Source organism: Syngnathus floridae, unplaced genomic scaffold, assembly GCF_059516105.1.
Source record: "Syngnathus floridae isolate MCC-2025c unplaced genomic scaffold, RoL_Sflo_1.0 HiC_scaffold_65, whole genome shotgun sequence".
In the NCBI taxonomy this organism is placed as follows: domain Eukaryota; kingdom Metazoa; phylum Chordata; class Actinopteri; order Syngnathiformes; family Syngnathidae; genus Syngnathus; species Syngnathus floridae.
Window position 1 is genome coordinate 103,029 of NW_028284094.1, and position 7,571 is coordinate 110,599.

Genomic DNA, 7,571 nt, shown 5'->3' on the forward strand with positions numbered 1-7,571 from the left:
GTAACCAGTCCTCTTCAAACAAGTAAAGTCTGCCCATTTTGTGCCGTAGATTTTGTGTCTATGCCTAGTATTTAAACAAAATCATAATTTAAACGACTTCTTTCCTTCATTCACTTTGGAAATTTGGAATTGCAGCAAATCGAATTTTGCCAGGGAACAAAAATAGATCAATTAAACTAAATAAGTTTTCTTCCCATTAAATGAATTAAAAAAGTCTGTCTTGTAACCAGTCCTTTTCAAACAAGTAAAGTCTGCCCATTTTGTGCCGTCGATTTTGTGTTTATGCCTAGTATTTATACAAAATCATAATTTAAAGGACTTCATTCCTTCATTCACTTTGGAAATTTGGAATTGCAGCACATCAAATTTTGCCTGGGAAGAAAAGTAGATTAAATAAATTTAATAAGTCTTACTACTTCCCATTAAATAAATTAAATACGTCTTACTTGTTTCCACTCCTTTTCAAAACAGTAGTTTAAAACGAGGGCCCTTCACTCAATCTTTAACCTCAACCCCGCACGTTGTGTTGTATCTGTGAATCTTGGTTGTGGCCAAATGATAGTTTTCTTTCATTCGTTTAGGTTCCAAGAAAACTTGATGTAACTCTACTTTTAACTGCCGTTTCAGATAAGCGGGTATTACGTCGCAGTCATGTGCCGCGGATATGACGTAATTGCCCGAACCTCCGCCAAAATTCAAATCTGTTGGCGCGATGGCCGTGAGCCGCTGAGCAGCGACGATTATCAACAGAAATATCTTTATTTTCTGCTTGCAACTGGACCGTCTAGAGCGTACACGGTAAGTAACACTCATTGTGTTTAAGGAGATTTACGTTTGTAATAGCAGAAGTGTAGCCGCGTTGCGTTGTACGTGTGAAAATTGGTCGAGGCGAAATGTTAATGTTTAATTTCATTCCTTTAGGTTCCACGGTGTTTGTTGGCTGCAAGTTTTCCACTGCAAGAAGAGGCTCGTATCATTGACCAGGAGCGAGCTACAATGGTGAGTAGCCATAACATTTATGTTAAACACTTCCTATTTCATGTCTAACAGTACTTGATTTAACAAATAACCATAAATAAATACAGTGTGGGCACTGAAGTTAACATATGTGATTATACTGCCTAATCTGTCACAGAGTAGATTGTTGCAAAGTAATATAAGATCCAAAGTTTTAATTCAGAATAGTTTTCAAAAGAAGGCCATTAGAATTATATACAAGTATGATTACCCTTAACATAACAACAAGCTATTAATTAAATCACAAATTCTTCAATTCAAAGATTTGGTAGATTATCAGACAAATAATGTCTAACAGTAATTGATTTAACACATCACGATAAGTAGATTGAGTGTGGGCACTCTCAAGTTAACATATATGATTATACTGCCTAATCTGTTACAGAGTATGTTGTTGCCAAGTAATGTAGAATAGATCCAAAGTAGTAATCCAGAATAGTTTTGAAGAGGCCATTAGAATAATAAACAAATCTGATTACCTTGAACATAATAACAAGCTAAGTGTTTAATATGTCCTATGAAGTCAAAATTGGGCACCATCATGTGGTGAAATTTGGAATTGCATCACATCCAATTTTGCCTGGGAACAAACAGATTAAATAAATCTTAGTTTTGAATAAGCCACTCCTTCTCAAACAAGTAAACTCTGCCCATTTCGCGCAGTAGATGTTCTGTTAATATCTAGTATTTATACAAAGTCATAATTTAAATTGCTTTCAACCTTCATTCATCGGTTCAACCAACATTACTCGCTCTTATTACCAACTTGTATTGATTTAACTAAGCGTTTAATACTTCCTATCAGGTCTCAAGTCAAGATTTGGCAAAATACAATTTTTTTTGTGCCGTCGATTTTGTGTTTATGCCTAGTATTTATACAAAATCATAATTTAAAGGACTTCATTCCTTCATTCACTTTGGAAATTTGGAATTGCAGCACATCAAATTTTGCCTGGGAAGAAAAGTAGATTAAATAAATTTAATAAGTCTTACTACTTCCCATTAAATAAATTAAATACGTCTTACTTGTTTCCACTCCTTTTCAAAACAGTAGTTTAAAACGAGGGCCCTTCACTCAATCTTTAACCTCAACCCCGCACGTTGTGTTGTATCTGTGAATCTTGGTTGTGGCCAAATGATAGTTTTCTTTCATTCGTTTAGGTTCCAAGAAAACTTGATGTAACTCTACTTTTAACTGCCGTTTCAGATAAGCGGGTATTACGTCGCAGTCATGTGCCGCGGATATGACGTAATTGCCCGAACCTCCGCCAAAATTCAAATCTGTTGGCGCGATGGCCGTGAGCCGCTGAGCAGCGACGATTATCAACAGAAATATCTTTATTTTCTGCTTGCAACTGGACCGTCTAGAGCGTACACGGTAAGTAACACTCATTGTGTTTAAGGAGATTTACGTTTGTAATAGCAGAAGTGTAGCCGCGTTGCGTTGTACGTGTGAAAATTGGTCGAGGCGAAATGTTAATGTTTAATTTCATTCCTTTAGGTTCCACGGTGTTTGTTGGCTGCAAGTTTTCCACTGCAAGAAGAGGCCCGTATCATTGACCAGGAGCGAGCTACAATGGTGAGTAGCCATAACATTTATGTTAAACACTTCCTATTTCATGTCTAACAGTGCTTGATTTAACAAATAACCATAAATAAATACAGTGTGGGCACTGAAGTTAACATATGTGATTATACTGCCTAATCTGTCACAGAGTAGATTGTTGCAAAGTAATATAAGATCCAAAGTTGTAATTCAGAATAGTTTTCAAAAGAAGGCCATTAGAATTATATACAAGTATGATTACCCTTAACATAACAACAAGCTATTAATTAAATCACAAATTCTTCAATTCAAAGATTTGGTAGATTATCAGACAAATAATGTCTAACAGTAATTGATTTAACACATCACGATAAGTAGATTGAGTGTGGGCACTCTCAAGTTAACATATATGATTATACTGCCTAATCTGTTACAGAGTATGTTGTTGCCAAGTAATGTAGAATAGATCCAAAGTAGTAATCCAGAATAGTTTTGAAGAGGCCATTAGAATAATAAACAAATCTGATTACCTTGAACATAATAACAAGCTAAGTGTTTAATATGTCCTATGAAGTCAAAATTGGGCACCATCATGTGGTGAAATTTGGAATTGCATCACATCCAATTTTGCCTGGGAACAAACAGATTAAATAAATCTTAGTTTTGAATAAGCCACTCCTTCTCAAACAAGTAAACTCTGCCCATTTTGCGCAGTAGATGTTCTGTTAATATCTAGTATTTATACAAAGTCATAATTTAAATTGCTTTCAACCTTCATTCATCGGTTCAACCAACATTACTCGCTCTTATTACCAACTTGTATTGATTTAACTAAGCGTTTAATACTTCCTATCAGGTCTCAGGTCAAGATTTGGTAAAATACAATTTCAGCAAATCCAATTTTGCCAGGGAACAAAAATAGATTAAATAAACTAAATAAGTCCTCTTCCCATTAAATAAATCAGAAAAGTCTGTCTTGTAACCAGTCCTCTTCAAACAAGTAAAGTCTGCCCATTTTGTGCCGTAGATTTTGTGTCTATGCCTAGTATTTAAACAAAATCATAATTTAAACGACTTCTTTCCTTCATTCACTTTGGAAATTTGGAATTGCAGCAAATCGAATTTTGCCAGGGAACAAAAATAGATCAATTAAACTAAATAAGTCTTCTTCCCATTAAATAAATTAAAAAAGTCTGTCTTGTAACCAGTCCTTTTCAAACAAGTAAAGTCTGCCCATTTTGTGCCGTCAATTTTGTGTTAATGCCTAGTATTTATACAAAATCATAATTTAAAGGACTTCATTCCTTCATTCACTTTGGAAATTTGGAATTGCAGCACATCAAATTTTGCCTGGGAAGAAAAGTAGATTAAATAAATTTAATAAGTCTTACTAGTTCCCATTAAATAAATTAAATACGTGTTACTTGTTCCCACTCCTTTTCAAAAAAGTAGTTTAAAACGAGGTCCCTTCACTCAACCTTTAACCCTATTTATTCACCTTCTAGGCTAAGTGTTAAAGGCTAAGTGTTAGAGGCTAAAAGCCAGAGGCTAGGCGCCAGAGGCGAGTTTTTGTGGGCTGAAGTTTTAGTGGGGTTAGTGTGAATACAATCCAAAAGAATACAACAGAATACAATACAATAGAATATAATACATAGATTAAATTCAATAGCTCTTACTACGTCCCATTAAATAAATTAAATACGTCTTACTTGTTCCCAATCCTTTTCAAAAAAGTAGTTTAAAACGAGGGCCCTTCACTCAACCTTTAACCTCAACCCCGCACGTCACATTGTGTTGTATCTGTGAATGTCTGTTGTGGCCAAATGATAGTTTTCTTTCATTCGTTTAGGTTCCACGGTGTTTGTTGGCTATGTTTTCCACTGTCAGAAGGATGAAAATACAAAGTACAACGCTTGGACGTGGGCGAAGACGTCACCGGTGAGTCCTTCCTTCCTATTTATTTACCTTCTAGGTGCTAGAGGCTAAGTGTTAGAGGCTAAGTGTTAGAGGCTAAGTGTTAAAGGCAACACAATACGAACAACACAACACAATACGAACAACTCAACACAATATGAACAACACAATATGAACAACACAACACAATACGAACAACACAACACAATACGAACAACACAACACAATACGAACAACACAACACATTACGAACAACACAACACAATACGAACAACACAACGATACTGCACTGAAAAACACGATACCGCACTGAACAACACGATACCGCACTAAACAACACGATACTGCACTGAACAACACCATGCCGCACTGAACACCATGCCACACTGAACAACACCATCCCGCACTGAACAACACCATGCCGCACTGAACAACACCATGCCGCACTGAACAACACCATGCCGCACTGAACGACACCATGACGCACTGAAAGACACCATGCCGCACTGAACGACACCATGCCGCACTGAACGACACCATGCCGCACTGAAAGACACCATCCCGCACTGAACAACACCATGCCGCACTGAACAACACCATCCTGCACTGAACAACACCATCCCGCACTGAACAACACCATGCCGCACTGAACAACATTATGCCACACTGAACATTATGCCGCACTGAACAACACCATGCCGCACTGAAAAACATTATGCCGCACTGAACAACACCATGCCGCACTGAACAACACCATGCCGCACTGAACAACATTATGCCGCACTGAACAACACCATGCCGCACTGAACAACACCATCCTGCACTGAACAACACCATTCCGCATTGAACACCATGCCGCACTGAACAACACCATCCCGCACTGAACAACACCATCCCGCACTGAACAACACCATGCCGCACTGAACAACACCATGCCGCACTGAACAACACCATGCCGCACTGAACAACATTATGCCGCACTGAACAACACCATGCCGCACTGAACAACACCATCCCGCACTGAACAACACCATGCCGCACTGAAAAACACCATTCCGCACTGAACAACACCATGCCGCACTGAACAACATTATGCCGCACTGAACAACACCATGCCGCACTGAACAACACCATGCCGCACTGAACAACATTATGCCGCACTGAACAACACCATGCCGCACTGAACAACACCATCCCGCACTGAACAACACCATGCCGCATTGAACAACACCATGCCGCACTGAACAACACCATCCTGCACTGAACAACACCATCCCGCACTGAACAACACCATGCCGCACTGAACAACACCATGCCGCACTGAACAACACCATGCCGCAATGAACAACACCATCCCGCACTGAACAACATTATGCCGCACTGAACAACATTATGCCGCACTGAACAACATTATGCTGCACTGAACAACATTATGCCGCACTGAACAACATTATGCCGCAGTGAACAACACCATGCCGCACTGAACAACACCATGCCGCACTGAACAACATTATGGCGCACTGAACAACACCATGCCGCACTGAACAACACCATGCCGCAATGAACAACACCATCCCGCACTGAACAACACCATGCCGCACGGAACAACACCATGCCGCACTGAAAAACACCATCCCGCACTGAACAACACCATGCCGCACTGAACAACAGCATTCCGCACTGAACAACACCATGCCGCACTGAACAACATTACGCTGCACTGAACAACACCATGCCGCACTGAACAACACCATGCCGCACTGAACAACATTATGCCGCACTGAACAACACCATGCCGCACTGAACAACACCATGCCGCATTGAACAACACCATGCCGCATTGAACAACACCATGCCGCACTGAACAACACCATCCTGCACTGAACAACACCATGCCGCATTGAACAACACCATGCCGCACTGAACAACACCATCCTGCACTGAACAACACCATCCCGCACTGAACAACACCATCCCGCATTGAACAACACCATCCTGCACTGAACAACACCATGCCGCATTGAACAACACCATGCCGCACTGAACAACACCATCCTGCACTGAACAACACCATCCCGCACTGAACAACACCATGCCGCACTGAACAACACCATGCCGCACTGAACAACACCATGCCGCAATGAACAACACCATCCCGCACTGAACAACATTATGCCGCACTGAACAACATTATGCCGCACTGAACAACATTATGCTGCACTGAACAACATTATGCCGCACTGAACAACATTATGCCGCAGTGAACAACACCATGCCGCACTGAACAACACCATGCCGCACTGAACAACATTATGGCGCACTGAACAACACCATGCCGCACTGAACAACACCATGCCGCAATGAACAACACCATCCCGCACTGAACAACACCATGCCGCACGGAACAACACCATGCCGCACTGAAAAACACCATCCCGCACTGAACAACACCATGCCGCACTGAACAACAGCATTCCGCACTGAACAACACCATGCCGCACTGAACAACATTACGCTGCACTGAACAACACCATGCCGCACTGAACAACACCATGCCGCACTGAACAACATTATGCCGCACTGAACAACACCATGCCGCACTGAACAACACCATGCCGCATTGAACAACACCATGCCGCATTGAACAACACCATGCCGCACTGAACAACACCATCCTGCACTGAACAACACCATGCCGCATTGAACAACACCATGCCGCACTGAACAACACCATCCTGCACTGAACAACACCATCCCGCACTGAACAACACCATCCCGCATTGAACAACACCATCCTGCACTGAACAACACCATGCCGCACTGAACAACACCATGCCGCACTGAACAACACCATTCCGCACTGAACAACACCATGCCGCACTGAACAACACCATCCTGCACTGAACAACACCATCCCGCACTGAACAACACCATGCCGCATTGAACAACACCATGCCGCACTGAACAACACCATCCTGCACTGAACAACACCATGCCGCACTGAACAACATCATGCCGCACTGAACAACACCATGCCGCACTGAACAACACCATGCCGCACTGAACAACATTATGCCGCACTGAACAACATTAT

At 41.4% G+C, this 7,571-nt stretch overlaps 1 long non-coding RNA gene across 1 annotated transcript; it reads left to right on the forward strand.

Moving 5' to 3' along the window:
- The first annotated feature begins 2,229 nt into the window (after positions 1-2,229).
- On the forward strand, positions 2,230-4,501 carry LOC148378100 (uncharacterized). Its single transcript, XR_015856197.1, has 3 exons — positions 2,230-2,395; positions 2,519-2,596; positions 4,413-4,501. It is a non-coding gene; the product is annotated as an uncharacterized LOC148378100 (long non-coding RNA).
- Positions 4,502-7,571: the final 3,070 nt, after the last annotated feature.